Below are 25,757 nucleotides of genomic sequence, written 5' to 3'. Positions count from 1 at the left end.
GGGAAGGTGTCCGGGCCATAGAAAGCTTCTGAAAAAAATAGGACATGTCCTATTTTTTGATTTTACGGACCATGCTCCCATACTTTATAATGGGAGCACGGCCAGCAAATTCGGATGACAGTCTGCAGCCGGCCGTAGCCGTGATCACGGACTGGGATTACGACCACGGCCATGTGCAGGGGGCCTAAGGGCCTGTTCACACAGATTATTTTGCTCTCAGAAAAAATGTGCCTGAAGGAATTTTGAAGCTGATTTTGACCTGCCTGCACTTTCTTGCCACGGCTTACGCACCGTTTTTCGCATTCGGCCATTGAGAATCGCGGGAAAAAACTCTGCGAACGCTTTTTCTGCCTCATATTAATTTCAATGGCAGGTCAGAGACGGAACTGTGGCAAGAAAGAACATGCCTCTTTTTTTTCCTGCTCGGGGAAAAAAATGCCTTCGCCTCCAATTTTTAAATCATTTTTGATTCAGACGCATCAAACTCGGCGCCAAAGAACTCGAAGTGTGAACTGGGCCTAAGTTATTAACTTAGATGTGTTTGATTGCTGGTGGATCTGACACACGGGACCCGGTGTCATTGAACTAGTCAGTCCAGCAGATCTGACGGGAGCAGGATTTAGCAAAAGATACAGCTGGTCTGTATAGAGAATGCAGAGCAGCTGTATCTCAAAAAGTAGAAATAATTTTTAAGAAAAACTATTTAGAAAGTTGCACTAAACACACTGACCTATATATATATATATATATATATATATATATATATATATATATGCCTTTCAAATGTCTACATAGCCTTAAACGTATTACGATCTAGGAAATTATTAAAATTAGTGAAATTACAACGTCTACTGGTCTACCCGGTGCTAGCTCCCTTAGCTAATCTCTAGCGTAGTGGATGGGAAGTGGAAGCCCCTGTGAGGGATTTAAGGGGACACCCTGGTTACTAAAGCGTTCTTTTCCTTTTTGGACCCACAGCCTGCTCAAAGTGTAGTATCAAAAACCACTCCAGGTGCAATTGCTCTTGAAACCAATAAAATTTGAATACATATTCTTCCTGTCATGTTTCTTTTTCAAACAATTCATATGTCACTTTAACTCATGGGTCATTGTATCACAGGTCAGTTTCCCACAAGCCGATAGCCGTCAGCCGCCCATCTGGTCAGTGCTTATGTCCTTTTTGTTTTATGTAATTTTTAGATTCTCTCAGTTGACTGTCCCACCAAATCATTCTCGTTGACCTTTTCCCAACAAGTCACCATTAATCCCTTCATATCTGTTTACGTTATAAACTTCGCTTTAAAAATGAACATTCTCCATCCAGAGCTCTTGACACGTTGTATCTGTTTTGAGAATGAAGATATATACGTTTTATTTGCAGAATGATAGTCTAGCTTTGCATTACTTATTGCTCTTTATTAGTTTATCCAAGAATTGATCATTTTAAATCTGCAAAATATTGATGACTTTTGCCTGCTTGATAAATTAATCAAATCTGTAAATGGCAATTTACAGCCGATCCCTTAACATGTTTTTTTTTTTTTTTTCTCAAGATGTCTTTCTAAAATTTATGGCGTTTTTCAATTTCTTATCCAAAGTTTGCTGCCTGCAGCCTGTGTGGAGATGATAGATTTCTTAGAATTGATAATATAGAGTCTAAATGTTTGGCCTTTAGCCACTGGAAGGTTTCATTTCTGCACAAATTAAAACATTCTTTGCAAATTTCTGCTACTCAACCATGTACCCTTTATACACATCGAGCCATATTGCTAAATCGAAATGTATTAATCTCGCCCTGTGACAAATTTATGGCTCCTTTCAGTTAGACTTCCATTAGTAAACATATTTGTCCCGGTCTTTCAGTAAGAGCACATGCAAGCAGACGATCTTTATTGGCTCCATAAAAAATTTTCACACTTTACCAGTAAATAACAAGAATTGTAGTTTACTGCGGCCTTAAAAAAAGCATTACCCATGGAACAAAACTTTCAAGACTTAGAAAGCACAGACTGTGTTGTTTTATTGTCTTGTTTCTTTATTTCTTTTACAATTCTTTTATGCCGCTGGTGAATGACAGCGGCTATCAGTGTCATCATTTTTGGGTTTGGGTCTTGTTGTCAGTTTTGTCTAGTTGAATATAAAAACTAATGCAGTGAATGTCTATAACCGGGTTTTTCAGACTCTCATCCATAATATACATTGGCAAGGCAGTTTGAGTTGTTTCTGAGTAAAGACTGAGTGCTCACATTCTGTATGTGTGGAAGAGGGGTTTAGATATTATCTGATGAAATTAGTGACATAATTAGCACCTTATGATGGTCATTGACGGGTCTTCGGCTTATCTGGGAGAGTATCACACGTAATATGCACATCTGCTCAGCAGCACACTGTTCCTGGAAAAGAGGAAAAGTTCACTTTTTAAATGATCAAAGATGTTCTATAAGCTCGGACCCATATAGATTGCAAAATTGAAGCGGCGTGTAGGTCTGCAGAGCACTGGAACCATTTTGGTTAGAGATCAGGGGAGCGGAGGTGTTGGAAATGTGTCAGAGACTTCTAGTTTGTGCACCCCATAGCGTTCTGCAGAGCACGTCAACCTCTTCAATTTGGTGGGATCCAAGCCCAATGATCCCATACTGAAAACAACATTTTCTGACATGTCTCTGTTATTGCATCGACTGTGGTTTTTCCTCCTATTACTATATGGAAAATTAAGCTTTGTGTGGCTCTCTGAGGCAGTATCACACATGACCGGATTATATCCAAAGGATCAGCAGAACGCATCACGCATGATAAGCTTAGATACACCGACTCAGCAGACCGTATCACACATGACAGGATTATATCCAATGGATCAGCAGACCGTATCACACATGATAGGCTTAGATACACCTGCAGGCAGTATCACACCTCATAGGCTTAAATACAGTGGCTAAGCAGACAATAACACACATGATATGCTTAGATACAGCGGTTTGGCAGACAGTATCACACATGATAGGCTTAGATACATAGCTGAGCAGGCAGTATCACACATGATAGGCTTAGATACACCAGCTCAGCAGAGAGTATGAAATATAATAGGCTTAAATACACCTGCTTAGTAGACCGTATTGCACATAATAAATAGTCTTAGATACACCAGGCCAGCAGCATACTGTCCCTAAAGATTATTTTATAATGAAACATGAACATTGGTTGATGGGGATTGTAGTGATATGTGGTTCTCTTAGACTGTATCACACATTATATTCACGTGATAGCTTAGATACACAAAATACACACATGATAGCCCAGATACACCTGTTCATTGACATAGCTTAGATACCTCTGCTAACCAGCCATTTGTCTTAAAGGGGTTTTCCCATGAGAGACATTTATGTCATATCCCCAGGAAATGTCATAAATGTCAGATAGATGCGGGTCCCACCTATCTCTGGAACAAGGCCCCCTAAACCCCGTTCTGCGTTGCGGCAGAAGCAGGTGAATTACGACCATGAATTAGGAAATTGCGTAGCTCGCTGAGCTACGCTGTTTCCGTAAGTCCCATGGATATGAATGGTAGTTATGGAAACAGCGTAGCTCGCATGCTACGCTGCTTCCGTAACTGCCATTCACTACTATGGGATTTACAGAAACCACGTAGCTCAGCAAGCTAGGATGTTTCAGTAACTCCCAACCATATAGCCAGGATGTGGCCGGGGAGGCAGAGGGAGCAGAAAAAAGTAGAACTGGGTTTCTGGGACCCCGTTCTAGAGATAGGTGCAGGTCACAGCGGTGGGACCCAAATCTATCTGACATTTATGACATATCCTGTCTATATGTCATTAATGTCTCTGATGGGAAAACCCCTTTAAGACGTATTTATAAACACCGTTTGACTAAATTTGAGCATACGTGATCGTGCCAGCTATGGAAATATTAGTAGTTTAGCAATCTGTTCCAAACGCAGTTATTTACATGACTTGTAATTATTTCAACAGAAATGTCTTAATGGGCAATGCCTGAGACACTAGTGAAGGCATATATTTGTTTTATGGACACTAGGATTCTAGTTTCTGAAAGCTACACAATATATGTGGAGATGTGGACATGCAAATATCTGTGTATTTATAGTACCGTGAAAATCAATGGTTAACATACTATTCCCCTATATTCAGCAGGATGCTATATACTAATAAATTCCTGTTGCCGTGTCGGTCTGCCATGCACTGCGCAACTGCCCAGAGGATCAGAAAGGTTACGTTCCCAGACCATGACTCACAGACAGTCACCTTGTCAACCGATGAAATAACGGAACAGCCATGTCTCTAATTGGCAAAAAACAGCTGCAAAAATTAGAGAACAAATAGCATTTTAAACAAACTAAAGTAAATGGCTGATATTGCTTCAAGGAAGTACTAATTGGCAATACCTAGCTAATGCCAGCCAGTCACAGGAAGGAAACATTAAGTTATTATTTTTAATAATGTTTACAAGTATATCCAGCCATATCCAACCAGTGAAAAATGTCAGCCTTGGGAAAAAGTGGCAGAACTACTTTTCAATGGTGAAGCCGCTCATCTTCTCCCTGATAGCAATCATTAGTTTTATTTTTTAACCTACTGCTCAAATGAAGATGGATGAGCAGGATACTCTTAAATGCAAGCTGCTTATGTACAGAAAAATGTCTCCTCTCCTACAAAGGGGGATATTGCTAGATGAGTTTCAGTTACTGGAAAGGAAAAGTAAATAATGCATGAAGTGCAGAAAATAAAAACAAAAAAAAAGAAGTGTGTGTGTATATATGTGTGTGTATATATGTGTGTGTATATATGTGTGTGTGTGTATGTGTGTGTATATATATATATATATATATATATATATATATATATATATATACACACACACACATTGTGCATACAAAAATATATCCGGCTTTGCTCACATTGGAATTATTGCCAGTCCGTCAGGAATTCCGATATTATTAAAGGCAAGAATCGTACTATCTGCAGCTCTATTCTTGTCGCCAAGTATACAGAAACTCTAGCGGACACCATTATAAGGGCTTATTCAGACAAACGTGTATATATAGTCTGTGTGACAGCTGGTTTTTTTAACGGCCTTCACAACGGCTCCATGTATTTCTATGGGGCAGTTCGCACCGCCGTTGCTTTAACGGACCGTTTAAAGGGTCCGTGAAAAAATAGGACGTCTTATTTTTGTCTGTTTTCACGAATCCCTCTATAGACTCAAATCTGAGGGATCCATGAAAACGGGTTGCGCACGGTTGCGAATCGGAAGTGAAAAAAGGCCATTTTTCACAGCCGATTTTGCACACGTCCATCTGAATATAGCCTAAGTCAGAGGGATCGGTCAAGATTTGGCACTAAACATTAAAGAAAGGGATCCTGAAAAGCTGTCATGGCTTCATTATAAATGGAAGCCACAACTGTGACCAGAGTCTGAATGATATAAAACAAATAAAACGTGAATAACATTTATGAATGTATTTTATCGGTTATCTCTATGTTTAGATCTGGCATACTCCAAAGCATTGTACTGACAATGTACTCACATCAGTCACCATTTGAACACATGCACTCTTCAACAGCGGCTCACACAGAGTCCCTACTGTTCTGTACTAAGGAGCCATAGGCACTTTGTATGGTGCTGTATTCTGCCTCTGGGAATGTATTATTATGGCATGTTCCATTAGGATGTCCCTTCCATTAATACAGAGGTCTATGCCTCCATATGAAATCATAGGCATATGTAGATGTACGGTATGGGCCCATTGATTTACTGTGGGTGCTATGTTAAGGCTCTGCACAGCCCAGAACTTGTACGGAGCCATATTACGGCCATGTGAATGAGGTCTAATACTACAGCTCCACAAATGTTACATTCTAAGTGCTTTTATAGTCTGCTAAGAAGAATTTAAATCATTTATATTTTTATTGTTTAGAAATTTCCTAATTATTCTCAAACCCCTTACAGAAATAATTATTGCTAATTGCCTGTTCCATAAACTTAACTTTTTTTTTTCCTTCTCATTAACAATCATTTTTACTTGCTCAATATCAAAATGCATGTTAGGTGTCAAATCAGGAGTTTCTTCCACAATACTGAGTTGTTATTTTTTTTTAATATATATATATATTTTTTTTTTTAACCTTCTCTTTTAGTGTGTTTTGAGATGTATTATCACTCCGACACCAATTAGCGTGATTTAATTTCAATAGCTGCAGTCGTTTTTTCGTAATATGTTGCAACTTTACCTTGTCTTTGTAAGATGAAAGCCCCCCTCCCTCCCAAGCAAAGCACATCGTCACAAATCACAATGTTATTCCTAATTACTGGCAATTATGTGAAGATAAAGGGGGGGAAAAAACAAGGTTTATCATCACTCAATAAATATCAACTGAGCAGAGAGATTTGTGCAAAAACACAAATTTGTTTTTCATCTCCAATAACCGAATGAACCTTGCGTAAAAAAAAAACGTCACTATGTAACACATTATATATTAGGCCCAGTTCTCACACACAGTTTTTTTTTTACGCTGATTTTGACGCGGAAACCGCGTTGGAATCAGTGCCCAAAAAATATTTTAAACCGCCTCCCATTGATTTCAATGGTAGGCGGAGGCGTTTTTTTCGGCATGCTCTTTCATGCTGCGGTTCTGCCCCTGACCTCCTATTGAAATCAACGGGAGGTAGAGAAAGCGTTTTTCGCAGCGTTTTTTGCCCGCGGTGCTGTTGGTCACGGGCAGAATACGCAGCGACAATCGCGGCAAGAAATTGCAGACATGTCAAAATCTGCCTCAAAATTCCTGAAGGAATTTTGAGACAGATTTGTTTCTGCCTGCAAAAAAAACTCAGTGTGAACAGGGTCTTATAAGGACAGCTAGAAATAGAATATAATATTATTATTGGCAACTGAGGCCTAAAACAGTTCAAGATTTCAGACAGTGATATGCAATCTCCTCTTTACCCCATCTTACGTTATTCATAGTTGTAGCACAATGTTTTCTCTGCGGTTTTACCCAGGGCTGCCTATAAACTCGCCACATTGTTGTAACTCTGTTATCGTGATTCACAACAGCACAGCCCCAAAGTGTAAGGGGGAGTTCACACAGAGTTTTTTGACGCGGAAACCGCGCCGCAAAACACGCCAAAAAACTTCCGAAAATGCCTCCCATTGATTTCAATGGGAGGCGCAGGTGTTTTTTTCCCGCGAGCGGAAAAACCGGCTCGCGGGAAAAAGGGACATGCCCTATCTACGGGCGTTTACACCTCTGACCTTTGATTGACATCAATGGGAGGCAGAGAAAGCGTATTTCGCTGTGTTTTATGCCCACAGCGCTCAAAGGCCGTGGGCAAAAAACACCGTCAAAAATGCCCCAACAATTGGCGTGCAGGCAGAGGAAAATCTGGCTCAAAATTCCAAACTGAATTTTGAGGCAGATTTTCCTCCTGCAAAAAACTCTGTGTGAACCCAGCCTAAGGCTATGTTCACACGGGGTCTTTTGCCGAGTTTTTTGACGCGGAAACCGCGTCGCAAAACTCGGCAGAAACGGCCCGAGAACGCCTCCCATTGATTTCAATGGGAGGCGTCGGCGTCTTTTTCCCGCGAGCAGTAAAACTGCCTCGCGGGAAAAAGAAGCGACATGCCCTATCTTCGGGCGCTTCCGCCTCCGACCTCCCATTGACTTCAATGGGAGGCAGGAGAAAGCGTGTTTTCTGCCCGCGGCGCTCAATGGCCGCGGGCGAAAAACGGCGCGATCATTGCTATTCACACGGAGTATTTTGGGGGAGGAATATCTGCCTCAAAATTCCGTTTGGAGCTTTGAGGCAGATATTCCTCCCCCAAAATACTCCGTGTGAACATAGCCTAAAGCTATATATACACTTTTGCAATCATTCCATTTCCTTTATTGCTTCATCTAAAATAAAACAAATAAAAAAAACAACTTTGCAAAAAAAGCCTAGTGCAGCTTTGTAAGTAAGAAGAGCGGGCTGAGGGAATGATGTAACATATAACAGTAGAATCAGACTTCACAGACAAACAAGTGTTTGTACTATGCAGCCATGGACGAAAAACATACAATGCATTCGGAAAGTCTTCAGACCCTTTGAATTTTTTCACGTTTTGTTGAGGCCTTGTGCTAAAATAAAAATAAAAATAGTTTTCCTCATCCCTCTGCACTCAATACCCCATAATGACAAAGTGAAAACAGAATGTTCGTTCTTTGCTAATTTATTCAACAGGAAAAGCTAAAATATTGCATTGACATAAGTATTCAGACCCTTTACTCAGGACTTCGTTCAAGCACCTTTGGCAGCAATAACAGCCCCAGTCTTCTTGGGTTTGATGCCACAAAGTTTGCACACCTGGATTTGGGGATTTTCTGACATTTTTCTCTGCAGATCCTCACAAGTTCTGTCAGGTTGGATGAGGAGGGTCAGTGGCCAGCCATTTTCCGGTATCTTCAGAGATGTTCGATTGGGTGTAAGTCAGGGCTCTGGCTGGGAAATTCAAGGGGATTCACAGAGTTGTCCCATCGCCACTCCTGTGTTGTCTTGGCTGTGTTCTTAGGGTCAATGTCTTGTTGGAAGGTGAACCTTCGGCTCAGACTGAGGTCCAGAGCACCCTGGATTAGGTTTTCGTTAAGAATATCCCTGTATTATTCACCATTCATCTTTGCCTCAACCCTGGTCATTCTCCCTGTCCCAGCCACTGAAAAATACCCCCACAGCATGAAGCTGCCACCACCATGCTTCAATCTTGGTTTCATCAGACCAAAGAATCTTGTTTCTCACAGTCTGAGAGTTCTTTAGGTGCTTTTTTATAGACTCCAGGTGGGCTTTCTTGCGTATTTTTCTGCTATAAAGCCCAGATTGGTGGAGTGCTGCAGTGATGGTTGACCTTCTGGAAGTTTCTTCCATCTATACACAGGATCTTTGGAGCTCAGCCAGAGTGACCATTGGGTTCTTGGTCACCTCTATTACCAAGGTCCTTCTCCCCCGATTACTTAGTTTGGTTGGGCAGCCAGCTCTAGGAAAACTCCTGGTTGTTCCAAACTTCTTCTATTTAAGAATTATGGAGGCCACTGTGCTCTTGGGAACATTCAGTGCAGAAGAATTTTTGCTGTACCCTTCTCCAGATCTGTGCCTCCACACAATCCTATCTCTGAACTCTACAGGCAGTTCTTTCCTCCTCATGACTTGGTTTTTACTCTGATATACATTGTCAGCTGTGAGACCTTATATAGACAGGGGCGTGTCTTTCCAAATAGTGTCCAATCAAATGAATTTACCACACGTGGACTCCAATCAAGGTGTAGAAACATTTCTTAGATGATCTAGAGACATAGGAGGCCTCAGAACTTCATTTCAAGTGTCATAGCAAAGGGTCTGAATACTTATGTTTATGTGAAATTTGAGTTTTTCATTTTTAATAAATTTGCAAAGATTTCTGTTTTCACTTTGTCATTATGGAGTATTGAGTGCAGAATAGTGGGAAAAACTTGCATTTTTTTTTTTTACTTTAGCACAAGGCAAACACAATGTAGAAAAAAACGGAAAATGTCTGAAGACTTTCCGAATGCACTATAACACAGTAAGATATTCTTAATAAAGACTCTTTGCCAAGTTGCCTTTAAATGACACGTTCATCTTTGCCCATCTTTATAGAGGTTCTATAAAACAGCCAAAGTTCACTTTGCTAAAATACATCTTTACACACCGTAACACTGAAGCCATTTTAAAATGGAAAAACATTCTCTCAGTAATGCTTGTATAATGGTCCAGAGGTGCATTCATTTCCTCCAGTAATTCTTCCTACATCAGATCACTGGACAGCAGCTCGCATAAAGATTAAGGTCAGCCATGGGCCAATACAGGTCAATGCAGCATTCTCCCTTCTCAGCGGGCAGCGTGGCAGCGAATATTGAGTTCAGCTCTGCAGTATAAAACAGGCTGTAACTCAAAATCAGTACAAGATAAGTAATGTGATGTATGTATACAGTGACTCCACCAGCAGAATAGAGAGTGCAGCTCTGGAGTATAAAACAGGCTGTAACTCAAAATCAGTACAAGATAAGTAATGTAATGTATGTACACAGTGACTCCACCAGCAGAATAGAGAGTGCAGCTCTGGAGTATAATACAGGATGTAACTCAGGATCAGTACAGGATAAGTAATGTATGTACACAGCGACTCCACCAGCAGAATAGTGAGTGCAGCTCTGGAGTATAATACAGGATATAACTCAGGATCAGTACAGGATAAGTAATGTAATGTATGTACACAGTGACTCCACCAGCAGAATAGTGTGTGCAGCTCTGGAGTATAATACAGGATGTAACTCAGGATCAATACAGGATAATTAATGTATGTACACAGTGACTCCACCAGCAGAATAGTGAGTACAGCTCTGGAGTATAATACAAACTGTAACTCGGGATCAGTACAAGATATGTAATGTATGTACACAGTGACTCCACTTTATATGTATTAGTCCCATATATTATCTGTGATGTAGTGTAGATACCCAACTGTAGTAGCGCTTTTGTATTCTGCAAACACTAAGAAGAGTCCGGAACAAAATAAGTTATTTCCTGGTACCAAAACAAAAGTAATTGTTCTATTGGCGGCATCTGCAGACGAGTGCTTATAAACCGCTCATTATTATTGACCATTAGGCCTAATTCACACGAGCGTGTCCGTTTTGCGCCCATAAAAAATGCGGCCTTTTTTTCTGCGTTGCAGTTCCGTGTGGTATCAGCGTCTGCGTTTTACGCGCATATGTCACGTGTTTTTTATGTCCGCAAAAAAAACTGAATTTGTTTTTATTTTTTCCTCATCACTTTAGCAACTGGTGCGTGAAAAACACGAACAGCACACAGATGACGTCCGTGTGCTGTCCGATTTTTTTCACGCACCCATTGACTTGAATGGGTGAGTGATGTGCAAAAAACTTACGAGTATTAGGACATGCAGTGAGTTTCACGCAGCGGACACGCGCGTGAAAAACACAATGTCTGAATTGCATAGGTCCGTGTGACGTCCGTTGTTTTAACGCGCATAACACGGACGTGAAATACGCTCGTGTGAATAAGGACTTAAGGCCCTGTTCACACAGAGTTGTTTGCAGGCATAAAATTCTGGCTCAATTTCATCTGGAATTTTAAGGTAGATTTTGATTTCCTTGCACGCAGTTTGCCGCGTTTTCCGCCCGCGGCCATTGAGCGCAGTGGGCAAAAACACAGCGAAAAACGCTTTCTCTACCACCCATTGATGTCAGAGACGAAGATGGGGCATGTCGCTTCTTTTTCCCGCAAACCGGTTTTACCGCTCGCGGGAAAAAAAAACGCCTCTGCCTCCCATGGAAATCAATGAGAGCCGTTTTCTGCCTTTTTTTGGCGCGTTTTCCGCGTCAAAAAACATGTAGAAAAACTCAGTGTTTGGAAGGGTTAATATTCAGTTGTAGTGGATTCAGTACAATGACTTCACATGAATTTCAGAACATTTGAAGCCATTTCAAATCTTTCCAACCTTTCTTTTCTTTCAAGACATTAGTGAGAGTTTGCTTTCTTTTGTTCCCTGCTGATATGGACAAAGTCGACCAGACATCCATCTGAGCATACCTGCTGAGCAAATCGCATTAGGCCTCTGTCATTCTTAATGAGTTAAACAAATTATCTTGCACCAGCTAATCTATGGTTAGATAGTAACTGGACACCCTGGAAAAATGAGACTGCACGATCATAACACTTTCTCTTCTAAATTATATATATACTACAAAAAAAATTCAACACAAAAGTACAGGGCTGTCTTATTGATCTTCAGATATCAAGGGTAAAATGGAGATGATTGTTAGGTTGAAGGCAGCTGGCCAATAGAATAGGGTTTTGGGGTCCATACAAGACTTGACATTGCTTTTGATCAGTGGTTTTACATAGGACTGCAGGTAAACCTACTGAGTTGTCATGGTCCACAAAAGAAACCGTTAACTGAATAATTCCGCTTTGCTATATGTCTATTTGCTCAACAAATAACCATGTCGGACACTAGTTGTCTACAAATAGATTTGTATCATTGGTCCCTATGGGAAATGTCCACTACCAACTTTCAATGTAAACGGTCATGTGTAAAATAAAGTGTAAAGGTGGTTTTACGTGGCCAGAAATTCGCCCGTGTTTACCACCTTTAAACGAGCACCGATCGACAATACTGCTTTTTGATTGGTGCTCGTTTGCTTCCTTCAAACTGAGCAATGATCATTAGTATGGGGACAAATGATGGTTACTACGATCATTTGTCCCCTTGCATTTGCGTCAAGTTGGCAGCACATCTCCCTGTTAAAGCGGGAAGATGTTCTACCAACTAGCAACCATTTTTTTTATTCAGCTGATGAATGAACGTTTGTTCGTTCATTGGCTGATCTTTGTACTGTTTACACAGGGCAGTGATCAGGAACGAGTGATCGTATGAAGATAAACCTGTAGATAAACCCTTGGATCAACCAGCAGGAATCGGTCTAGTAGGGTCAACCTAGATTAGAATGTGAATGGTACATAGGAAGAAAGAGAATAAACACAGAAAAGGAAACGGAGTTGCATAGGAATGGTTTTCATGACCAGTAGAACAGGCAGAAAACAAAATCCAGACCACCAGTGTAATGTGTAGTGATCTTGTGATGACCAGTGTGTTTTTTTTAAATATTTTTTTATTTTTAAATACAATTTCTGTCTTAAAGGGGTTGTCCAGTTTCAGCACATAAATGCTATTTTTTTTATATATAATTAAAAGCTATACCATTTTCCAATATACTTTCTGTATTAATTCCTCACAGTTTTTAAGATTTCTGCTTGTTGTTATTCTGTAGGAACATTTATTCTTACTGGATAAAATAATGTCCATGGTCATGTGATGGACACACAGGTTCTTGGCTCGTTACAGTTACGGTATGTGTATCAGAGCTGTGTCTTCAAAGAACCTGTGTGTCTATTACATGACCATGTATCGATCCCAGCACATGTGTCATCACATGACCATGTAACGATCCCAGCACCTCTGTGTCCATCACATGACCAAGTAACGATCCCAGCACCTGTGTGTCCATCACATGACCATGTAACGATCCCAGCACCTGTGTGTCCATCACATGACCATGTATCGATACCAGCACCTGTGTGTCCGTCACATGACCAAGTAACGATCCCAGCACCTGTGTGTCCATCACATGACCATGTAATGATCCCAGCACCTGTGTGTCCATCACATGACCATGGACATTATTTTATACACTGGAAGTAAACAATGAATGTTCCTACTGAACAACAACGAGCAGAGATCTTGAAAACTGTGAAGAATTAATACAAAAAGTATATTGGCAAATAGTATAACTTTTAATTATCATTACTACATTATGCAAAACCTGGACATAATCGACTGTCTTCATATTAACATTTGTTATAAAGACCGGGATCCACCAAACAACTAAAATGTACAGAGTATTTGTCTTTTTCCAATCTATTTCCTTGATGATAATGCCCTATATCTCACAGGAGACATTGCTGATGTTGGGTATGTTATTGAATCGGTTATTCAACACCATGGGACTTAACCCCTTAATGACCATGCCATTTTGCGCGTTAACCCCTTAAGGACGCAGCCTAGTTTTGGCCTTAAGGCTCAGAGCCCATTTTTCAAATCTGACATATTTCACTTTATGTGGTAATAACGTCGGAATGCTTAAAGGGGTATTCCGGAACTAAAAAATTACATTTATTTAAATAAAACAATGAAAAAGATATAACTTTCCAATGTACTTACGTTTCATCAGATGGCTGTAGCGTCGTATATCCTCCTCCGTCGCCGTCCCCTTAGCAATGCAAAATCTGCACTTCCTGTGCAGACCCGTCCATTTGGTCTTCTGCCTTGCTTCCGGTTTCCGGCTTTCACACTGTACGGTTACGTCAAAAATGACGTAACCGTACCACGTGCTTCTTTATTGAATTAGAGCATGCGTGGTGAACACACTCCACCGCGCATGCTCTGTGAAATTATGTGGCTGCGTCTTCAGCGGCCGTGTATATTACACTGCGCATGCGCAAGGTTGAAGGTGTGTAGCGGTGTGTATAAGAAGTTGCAGGAATAACGGCCGTTTCGGCCGTCTTCCCGACAGGTGCAGGAGCTGTGACAGCTGCTGTCTCGTACAGCAGCTGCCGCAGCTCCTACAGCGGGGACCGATCGCTGTGTCCCCGCTGTCTAACCCCTTAAAAGCCGCGTTCTATAGAGATCGCGGGTTTTTAGGGGTTAAGTTACCATCGCCGGCCTGCTACACGATAGCGGCCGGCGATGGTTACTATGGCAACCGGACACCAAACAAAGGCGTCCGGCTATGCCATCGACGGAAGCCTAGTGGGTCCTGACAAAGTCAGGACCCACTATGCTTGCTGTCAGTGAATAGCTGACAGTTCTAATACACTGCACTACGGATGTAGTGCAGTGTATTAGAATAGCGATCAGGGCCTCCTGCCCTCAAGTCCCCTAGTTGGACAAAGTAATAAAGTAAAAAAAAAAGTTAAAAAAGATGTGTAAAAATAAGAAATTAAAAGTTAAAAAAATCCCCCTTTTTTTCCCTTATCAGTCCTTTTTTATTAATAAAAATATATAAATAAACGATACATAATTGGTATCGCCGCGTCCGTAACGGCCTGAACTACAAAATTATTTCGTTATTTATCCCGCGCGGTGAACGCCGTAAAAGAAAATAATAATATACCGTACCAAAATCACAATTGTTTGGTCACTTCACCTCCCAAAAAATGTATTAAAAATAGATCAAAAAGTTGCATTTACCGAAAAATGGTCCTGATCGAAACTACAGTTCGTTACGCAAAAAATAAGTCCTCGCACGGCTTTATTGATGGAAAAATTATAAAGTTCTGGCTCTTAGAATAAGGTAACAAAAAGTGAATGATTTTTTACAAAACTTATTTTATTGTGCAAACGCCATAAGACATAAAAAAACTATAAACATCTGGTGTCACCGTAAGGCCGAGTTTACACGAGCGTGTGCGTTTTGTGCAAGCAAAAAGCGCGGCGTTTTGCGTGCGCAAAAAGCACTTAACAGCTCCGTGTGTCAGCCCTTTATGATGCGCGGCTGCGTGCTTTTCGCGCAGCCGCCATCATTATGACACTCCGTTTGGATGTTTGTAAACAGAAAAGAACGTGGTGCTTTTCTGTTTTCATTCATCCTTTACAGTGCTGTTGCGTGAATCACGCGCGTCCCACGGAATTGCTTCCGTGCGACATGCGTGGTTTTCACACACCCATTGACTTCAATGGGTGCGTGATGCGCGAACAGCGCACAAATATAGGACGTCGTGCGTTTCACGCAGCGGACATACGCTGCGTGAAAATCACGTACCTGTCTGCACGGCCCCATAGAGTAACATAGGTCCCTGCGACGCGCGTTGCAAAAACGTATAATACGCTCGTGTAAATGAGCCCTAATCGTATCGCCCCATAGAATAAAGTGAATATGTCATTTATAGCGCACGGTGAACGCTGTAACAAAAATAGAATTAAAAAACAATAGAATTGCTGTTTTTTAGTCACCGCGCCACTTAAAAATAGAATAAAAACTGATCAAAAAGCTGCATGCACCCCAAGAAAACTACAATGTATTCCTCAAGTGGTCTAGTTTCCAAAATGGGATCACCTTTTGGGGGTTTCCACTATTTTGGTACCACAAGACCTATTCAAACCGGACATGGTGCCTAATAAAAAGGCGGCCTCAAAATCCACTAGGTGCGCCTTTGCTTCTGAGGCCGGTGCTTCAGTCCATTACCGCCCGAGGGCCACATGTGGGATATTTCTACTGCAGAATCTGGACAATAAGTATTGAGTTGCGTTTCTCTGGTAAAACATTTTGTGCATAAACTTTCTAAATGCTGTTGTGAATACTTTGAGGGGTCTAGTTTCTAAAATGTCGTGTTTCATAGGGGTGTCTAATATATAGGCCCCTCAAAGCCACTTCAGAACTGAACTGGAAGCCCCAAAAAAATAATTAGGCAATACTTCGCTTCTATACGAACTAGTTAGCGATTCACAGTGTGATGAAGTAAGGGGAAGCAGCGCTTATACGAGCGGTGCACCCCCTTCAAACAGCCGATGACTTTTCAGTTCACAGGTAGCAGAGTTACATGATGGGGAATTTGTTTTCCTGTTGTGTAACTCTGCTACCTGTCAATGGAAAAATCAGTTGCCAGAGTGAAAAATGTTTCCACACAGAGGAGTACCGCAAAGAAACACCTGGGAATCAGACATGATGGACTAACATTTTTCCCTGTGGTGGATGACTTTTCAGTTGACAGGTAGCAGAGTTACATGAAGGGGAATTATTTTTCATCGATGGCTAGTTAGGAGCGCTGCTTCCCTTTAGTTTTTTCTTGCTCACTGTGAATCTCCGACACAGGATGCAGCGGCGATCCACAGGTATTGCTCCTCTTATCCCAATTCACATGTTAGAATTCAATTTTTTTTATTTTATATATATATATATATATATATATATATATATATATATATATATATATATATATATATATATATAAAATACAGTATTTAAAACTAAGACTGTATAAACAGTTAATATACATTTAGAAAACGTATAATTATAAAGACCAAACTTTACGTATCATCATATAGGGTCAGTGTTGTTTAAAAACGCAGATATCCAGTGATTTCAGCTTGTGCTAGCAGTAATAGAATGAGAGCACCAAAATGAAGACTGGGATTGCAGAAGTTAGTAGAGCTGGGTGTAGTAGGCGGAGCAAGTGCACTGCTGCATGCACATTGCATGCTGGGACTAGAGCAGTGCATGCAGGGAGGAGAAACACAGGAAGAGAAGAGGAATGAACTTACTGAGCAAAACAAACCTCTCCAGGTAAACAATAGGGAGTAATGTTACTAAAACCATTTATTATCAAGAAAAAGCTAGACAGAGTGCACTAATATCTTAATAGAGGAACATTGCATTGATTTAAAAAATAAAAAAAAGTATTGGAAAACCCCTTTAAACCTACCCAAGCGATTCTGAGATTGTTTTCTCGTGACACATTGGGCTTCATGTTCGTGGTAAAATTTGGTCGATATATTCAGTGTTTATTGGTGAAAAATTGCAAAATGTAGAGAAAATTTTGAAAAAATTGCATTTTTCTGAATTTAAATGCATCTGCTTGTAAAACAGACGGTTATACCACCCAAAATAGTTACTAGTTCACATTTCCCATATGTCTACTTTAGATTGGCATCGTTTTTTGAACATTTTTTTATTTTTCTTGGACGTTACAAGGCTTAGAACATAAACAGCAATTTCTCATATTTTTAAGAAAATTTCAAAAGCCTTTTTTTTAAGGTACCTCTTGAGTTCTGAAGTGGCTTTGTGGGGCCTATGTATTAGAAACCCTGATAAAACACCCCATTTTAAAAACTAGACCCCTCAAAGTATTCAAAACAGCAGTTAGAAAGTTTTTTAACCCTTCAGGCATTTCACAGGAATTAAAGCAAAGTGGAGGTGAAATTTGCAAATTTCATTTTTCTTGCTGAATTTCAATTTTATTCATTTTTTTTTCTGTAACACAGAAGGTTTTACCAGAGAAACACTACTAAATATGTATTCTCCAGATTCTGCAGTTTTTAGAAATGTCCCACATGTGGCCCTACTGCGCTCGTGGACTAAAACACAAGCCCTAGAAGCAAAGAAGCACCTAGTGCATTTTGAGGCCCCTTTTTTATTAGAATATATTTTAGGCAGCATGCCAGGTTTGAAGAGGTGTTGAGGTGTCAAAACAGTAGGAATCCCCCAATAGTGACCCCATTTTGGAAACTACACCCCTCAAGGAATTCATTTATGGTTGTTGTTAGCATTTTGACCACACAGTTTTTTCACAGCACCTATTTCAATTGGGCTGTGACATTAAAAAAATGACATTTTTTCCAATAAGATGTAATTTTTTACCAAAATTTCTTATTTTCACAGGGAACAAAATACTCAATTTTGTTGCCCAATTTCTCCTGAGTGCATCAATACCCCATTTGTGGCAATAAACTGCCGTTTGGGCCCATGGGAGGCCTCAGAAGGGAAGGAGCGCTGTGTGTTCTTTGGAGTACAGATTTTGCTGGTTTGGTTTTCGGGTGCCGTGTCGCATTTGCAGAGCCCCAGAGGTATCAAAGCAATGGAAACCCACCAGAAGTGACCCCATTTTGGAAACTACACCCCTCAAGGAATTCATTTATGGGTAATGTGACCATTTAGACTCCATAGTTTCTTCACAGAACTAATTTGAATTGGGCTGGGAATTAAAAAAATATATATTTTTTCCAATAATATGTCATTTTAGCTCAAAAATTCTTATTTTCACAAGAAATAAAATACTCCATTCTGTTGCCCAATTTGTCCTGAGTGCGGCAATACCCCATTTGTGGTGATAAACTGCCGTTTGGACCCATGGGAGGGCTCAGAAGGAAAGGAGCGCTGTGTGTTCTTTGGAGTCCAGATTTTGCTGGATTGGTTTTCGGGTGCCATGTCGCATTTGCAGAGCCCCAGAGGTATCAAAGCAATAGAAACCAACCACAAATGACCCCATTTTGGAAACTACACCCCTCAAGGAATTCATTTATGGGTGTTGTGACCATTTTGACCCCATAGTTTTTTCACAGAACTTATTTGAATTGGGCTGGGAATGAAAACAAAATTATTTTTTTCAAATAATATGTAGTTTTGGCTGAAAATTTCTTATTTTCACAAGAAACAAAATACCCCATTCTGTTGCGCAATTTGTTCTGAGGGCCGCAATACCCCATTTGTTGTGATAAACTGCCATTTGGGCCCATGGGAGGGCTCAGAAGGAAAGGACCACCATTTGGCCTACTGGGGATTTTCTAGTGCGAAGTCATGTATGCAGAAGCCCCTGAGGTACCAGAACAGTTGAAACCCCCAAGAAGTGACCCCGTTTTAAAAACTACACCCTTAAGGCATTCATCTAGAGGTGTAGTGGCCATTTTGACCGGAGACCTACACCCCATAAACTGTAATGTGGGTTCTCCCGGGTATGGCAATACCCTACATGTGGCTGTTATCAGCTGCCTGGACACACAGCAGGGATCAGAGGGGAAAGACGAGGGGGGATAAGCTGTGTGGAGTGCATCAGGGTAAGTAAAATTGGGGTAAATTATAAACCAAGGGATGTATGATAAATTTTAAAACACTTTCATACAGAGCTCTGGTTATTCGGGACACGTGTCACATTGATATATTGTGTCCTCCCTTACCCCCTCTTATAGCAGACTTTGCACCTCTTTTGACTTTTTCCCTTCTTGCCAGTTTGGGGAACTTCTCCTGGAAAGTGTTGCCCTGGTACGATGCGTGTGGGCTCGCTTCCAGAAGTACTGGGTGCCCCCCCCTTCTTGGTCCCTAAAGATTAGGTTCTTGATAATCACCTCTTGAAATTCCAGGAAAGTTCCCGTCTGGCCTGCACATCGACGTAGCATGTACGCATTGTACAATGCCATCTGTATGATGTGCCCGGCCAGCTTCTTATACCACACCGCATGGCGCTGTAGGGCTTCAGGGCTTGATCTTACAAGTCCATCCCTCCCATGTACCTATTGTAGTCCAGGATGCAGTCTGGTTTGGGGGTGGCCTTTCCTTCATATATCCTAAACCTGTAGGTATACCCTGATGCACTCTCACAGCTTATACATCTTCACGCCATACCTTGCCCTCTTACCCGGCAGGTACTCGCGGAATTGAACCCTCCCTTTAAAATGTACCAGGGACTCATCAATAGAAATACACTTCTCAGGGGTGTATGCTTGGGAAAACCGGGCACTGGAACGGTCTAATAGGGGTCTCCGTTTATACAAACGGTCAAAACTGGGGTCATCTCGGGGTGGGCACGGCTCATTATCAGTATAATGTAAGAAGCGAAGTATTGCCTCATTTATTTATTTTTTTAGGTTCCAGTTCAGTTCTGAAGTTGCTTTGAGGGGCCCATATATTAGAAACCCCTATCAAACACCCCATTTTAGAAACTAGACCCCTCAAAGTATCCACAACAGCATTTAGAAAGTTTATGAACCCTTTAGGTGTTTCACGGGAATTTAGAGCAAAGTAGAGGTGAAATTTACATTTTTTTTTTTGGCAGAAAATCCTCTTTATACCATTTTTTTTATAACACAAAAGGATTTATCAGAGAAACGCAACTTAATACGTATTGCCCAGATTCTGCAGTTTTGAGAAATATCCCACATGTGGCCCTCGTGCGGTAATGGACTGAAGCATCGGCCTCCGAAGCAAAGGAGCACCTAGTGGATTTTGAAGCATCTTTTTTATTAGGCACCATGTCCGGTTTGAAGAGGTCTTGTGGTGCCAAAACATTGGGAACCCCCCAAAAGTGACCCCAATTTGGAAACTAGACCCCTTGAGGAATCCATTGTAGTTTTCTTGGGGTGCATGCGGCTTTTTGATCAGTTTTTATTCTATTTTTAGGTGGCGTGGTGACTAAAAAACAGCAATTGTACGATTGTTTTCTTTTTCGTTTTTTTTTACAGCGTTCACCGTGCGCTATAAATGACATATTCACTTTATTCTGCGGGGCGATACGATTACGGCGATACCAGATGTTTATAGTTTTTTTTTATGTCTTATGGCGTTTGCGCAATAAAATAAGTTTTGTAAACAATCATTCACTTTTTGTGTTACCTTATTCTAAGAGCCATAAAGTTTTTTATTTTTCAATCAATAAAGCCGTGCGAGGACTTATTTTTTGCGTAACGAACTGTAGTTTCGATCAGGACCATTTTTAGGTACATGCGACTTTTTGATCTCTTTTTATTCCATTTTTTGGGAGGTGAAGTGACCAAAGAATTGTGATTGTGGTTCGGTTTATTATTTATTTTTTTTACGGCGTTCACCGTGCGGGATAAATAATGAAATAATTTTGTAGTTCAGGCCGTTACGGACGCGGCGATACCAATTATGTATAGTTTATTTGTTTTTTTATATATTTTTATTAATAATAAAGGACTGATAAGGGAAAAAGGGGGATTTTTACTTTTAATACTTTTAAATCTTTTATTTTCTTATTTTTACACAACTTTTTTTTACTTTTTTTTAACTTTATTACTTTGTCCCACTAGGGGACATGAGGGCAGGAGGCCCTGATCGCTATTCTAATACACTGCACTACATGCGTAGTGCAGTGTATTAGAGCTGTCAGCTACTCACTGACAGCAAGCATAGTGGGTCCTGACGTTGTCAGGACCCACTAGGCTTCCGTCTATGGCATAGCCGGACGCCATTGTTTGGTGTCCGGTTGCCATAGTCACCATCGCCGGCCGCTATCGCGTAGCAGGCCGGCGATGGCAGCTTAACCCCTAAAAAGCCGCGATCTCTATAGAACGCGGCTTTTAAGGGGTTAATCAGCGGGGACACAGCGATCGGTCCCCGCTGTAGGAGCTGTGACAGCTGCTGAACAAGACAGCAGCGTCACAGCTCCTGTATGTGTCGGGAGGACGGCCGAAGCGGCCGTTACTCCCGAGACGTACTATTACGGCATGGAGCGCGAACGATACAGCTGCCATGACGTAATAGTACGTCAAGGAGCGGGAAGGGGTTAATGACCAAGGATTATTTTTTATTTTTTCACGGTCGCATTCCAAGAGTCGTAACTTTTTTTTTATTCCGTGGACATCGCCGTATAAGGGCTTGTTTTTTGCGGGACGAGTTGTATTTTGTAATTGCACCATTTTTAGATGCTTATAATATATCGATTAACTTTTATGAACTTTATTTTAGAGAGAATTGAAAATAAGCAGCTATTCCAGCATCGATTTTCACGTTATAAATTTACACCGTTTACTATGCAGCGTAAATAACATGTTAACTTTATTCTATGGGTCGGCACGATTACGGGGATATCAAATATGTAAAGGTTTTATATGTTTTTTTCTACGTTTGCACAATAAAAACCCTTTTAGAAAAAAATTACTTGTTTTTGCATCGCCGCATTCCAAGAGACGTCATTTTTTTTATTTTTCCGTCAATGTGGCCGTATGTGGGCTTGATTTTTGCGGGGCAATGTGTCGTTTTCATTAGTACTATTTTGGGGTACATAGGACTTATAGATTAACTTTTATTTAATTTTTTTATGGGGGGAATGGGAGAAAAGAGAGAATTTTGCCGTTGTGTTTTGCATTTTTTTTGGACGCCGTTTATCCAGCGGTTTAATTAATGTGTTCATTGTATTGTTCAAGTTGTTACGATCGCGGAGATACCATATATGTGTATGTGTTATTTGTTTTGGCACTTTTACTAAATAAAAATGGTTTTATTTTGACTGTAAATTATTATTTATTTTTTTCACAAACTTTATTTAACTTCTTTACATTTTTTTTTTTTAGTCCCACCAGGGGACTTCACTATGCGATCTGCTGATGGCATATATAATGCTTTGGTATACTTAGTATATCAAAGCATTATTACCTGTCAGTGTAAAATTGACAGGCAATCTATTAGGCCATGCCTCCGACATGGCCTAACAGGCATTTGCTGAAGACAGACCTGGGGGTCTTTGTTAGGCCCCTGGCTGCCATGGAAACCCGACGGCGACCCGCGATTTCTTTGCGGGGGCACCGATGGGGTGACAGAGGGAGCTCCCTCCCTCTGTCAAACGCATTAGATGTCGCTGTCGCTATTGACAGCGGCATTTAATGGGTTAAACTGCCGGAATCAGAGCGCGCTTCGATTCCGGCAGTTACAGCAGGAGCCAGGCTGTGTGTAACAGCCGTGCTCCTGCCGCTGATCGCGTGTGTGCAGTGTTTGTACCCGCACGATCACAGGACAGATATATCTGTCCTCCTGCGCGAACTAGCAGCTGCAGAGGACGGATATATCCGTCCTTCGGCGTTAACAGGTTAAAGAGGATCTATCACTAGTTTAGTGATGCCCTATCTCCTAGATAATCTAATAGGCGCTGCCACACTGTTAATAATAGTGAAAATTGTATCCCAAAAAGTCTATTATTTTAAAAGCTGTCAGCTTTTTTCTAAATATGCAAATGAGCCTATACTAGACAAGTGGGCGTCCCCACCAGCGATACTCCTGAGGTGGCGCTGTCCTATCAGTATGAAGCTGTTTCACACAGTGTGAGAGACTGAGGCTGGAGTGAAGGGGGGGTCACTTCAAATAGCCTTATCTCCGGCTGTGGACCACCTAGTACAGCAGTGAGCAAAGATGAGATTCTAATCTTTCATATGACTCTAGGATCGCAGTTCTAGCTGTGAAACAACCAGAGATGTCACCTGTTGAAAACAGTCGGGAACGGAAGCTGTATACTATTATATATGCTGATTGGACAGCGTCATACAGAAAACATTACACCGCCCAGAGTGAAAAGAAAGAGTACCCATTTGTCATGTATAGCCAAATTACCATATTTAGAAAATTGGACATAACTTTGCAAATAATAAACGTTTTTTAAATAAAATAACTTTTAGACTAGTTAGGAGATAAGGCCTTCATAAACTAGTGACAGAAAAAAAAAAGTTACCAGTAAATGTGGAAATTCCACCCATAGCTACTAATTAGGTTTCTAGGGAAAGCGTTCGCTGATTAAATTCTATTAGCTACTTATCAATTCCTCTAAAGCTGCCCATAGACATTCAGGTTTAGTTAGCAGATCTAACAGATTCCAACTGAATCCAGTCTAACATATATATAGACCTCCAGAAAAAAGTCTGCCATGGAAGGAAATAAAGATCCACCAGGTTGAACCCTAATCCTTTATTTCCCCTGAAGATAAGCGGCACCAGAGGTGACTCCGACCTTCATCTATTGAAATGTACATGTCAATGGAGAAGTTGAAGGCAATAGCAATCTAATATCTCTAGCCAGCTATATACACCGGGAATAAACCCCATAAAGTGTTGCCTAATCTCTAGCAAGAAATGAGGCATCCGATTAGTAGATTGATAGGTTATTGTTTCATTGCCAGTGTATATAATCTTACCATGCAAAAGCACAAACATTATAACCGAAATTCCTGTCATTTTATGATCTCCAAGGCTCATCAGTTGATCTTGACTGCAAACGACAGTGACCCAGGGGCTAAAGTCGTCTTTCCATCTAAAATCATCTCATTACAGTTACATGACTTTAATTCCACTGAGTTCTGAGAAATCTTGATTTTTCTTGCAATTGAACAGCGCATTTCACAGCAGACCCTGGTGGCTGCTTGCCGGCTGCTCTTCCCAGAATGCAGCTGTGCAGGATCACACCAGCATTAATTGTCGTGTACTTACTGAAATAAAAACAAGAGGTTAGAGACGTATTGAGCCGGCTGACACACACTATTACAAATTGCTTCCATATGAATCAATATTTATGTTTTCAGATAATGCTGTTTTACCTGTGTTCAATGGTTGGCACAAAGGTGTCATGCATTGGTCTATGAGATTAATGAACGCTGCAGTTCCTCCTATCTGAAAGGATCTGTCAAAATATTTCATTTCCATTTAAAGAAATGTTTGTTGCATTTTTATATTGTCCTTCACAAAACATGAGGAAAGGTCACTTGGAGGCTGCAGGTTCACAGTGTGGTCCTCTGACCTTTTCTTCATCTACCATTCTTCCTTTTGACTGTTATTTATTAAACCTGTGTAGATCATATTTCCCAATTGTTGTATATTAAGTGACAACTCAAATGCTATTGTAAAATAAACCAATGCATTTCCAACAAGAGCTACTTATAATATATCAGTTAGATCTATGATGCAAATAATAGCATCTTTGGCTGGCATTTCCATAGAAATGAAAGGAATTTATGTAAAGTAGCCTACAAGGACCTTCTAGTAAAACCGTTATAGGAGTCTTGGCATAAATGGTAATATCTTGATAGCTTAGCAGTAATATAAGTACAACATTGCTTCTAAAAAACCAAAGAAAGGTTCACATAAGCTTCCTCCCTTGCTCCAAAACCAATCAGATGCAGCGCTCGCTATTAAAGAGGCTCTGTCACCACATTATAAGTGCCCTATATTGTACATGTGATCAGCGCTGTAATGTAGATTACAGCAGTGTTTTTTTATTTAGAAAAACGATAATTTTTGACGGAGTTATGACCTATATTAGCTTTATGCTAATGACTTTCTTAATGGACAACTGGGCGTGTTTTACTTTTTGACCAAGTGGGCGTTGTGGAGAGAAGTGTATGACGCTGACCATTCGCTCTCCATTCATTTACACAGCACATAGTGATCTATCTAGATCACTATGTGCAGTCACTCACATATTAACGTTACTGAAGTGTCCTGACAGTGAATAGACATCACCTCCAGCCAGGACGTGATGTCTATTCAGAATCCTGACACTTCTGTAACGATTGTGTGAGATTTACAGCACAGCAAGCGTAATCTCATTTTAAATGACAGTTTACAGCGTAATCTCGCGAGATTACGCTTGCTGTGCGGTAAATCTCACACAAACGTTACCGAAGTGTCAGGATTGTGAATAGACATCCCGCACATTACTAGTATCACAATATAATAATATGATCTGGTTTATGGTCATGTCCCATAACCCTCTATGCCTACTTTACATTAGATAAAAGCGCTACGCTTCGTCCATGGTTGGAACGTGCCCTACCCGATCTGGCCTTATGCTAATATAAATTCCTGGGGACTGCAACTATGTATAGAA

General features: G+C 40.7%; 1 long non-coding RNA gene across 1 annotated transcript in view; it reads left to right on the top strand.

Annotated features, from left to right (window-relative positions):
- The window catches only part of LOC142660479 (uncharacterized), a 263,842-nt gene that overhangs the window by 43,566 nt on the left and 194,519 nt on the right, over positions 1–25,757 (top strand). The gene's annotated exons all lie outside the window — the stretch shown is intronic.

This window comes from Rhinoderma darwinii, chromosome 9, assembly GCF_050947455.1.
Source record: "Rhinoderma darwinii isolate aRhiDar2 chromosome 9, aRhiDar2.hap1, whole genome shotgun sequence".
In the NCBI taxonomy this organism is placed as follows: Eukaryota; Metazoa; Chordata; class Amphibia; order Anura; family Rhinodermatidae; genus Rhinoderma; species Rhinoderma darwinii.
This window is presented reverse-complemented; position numbering and strand designations above follow the sequence as displayed.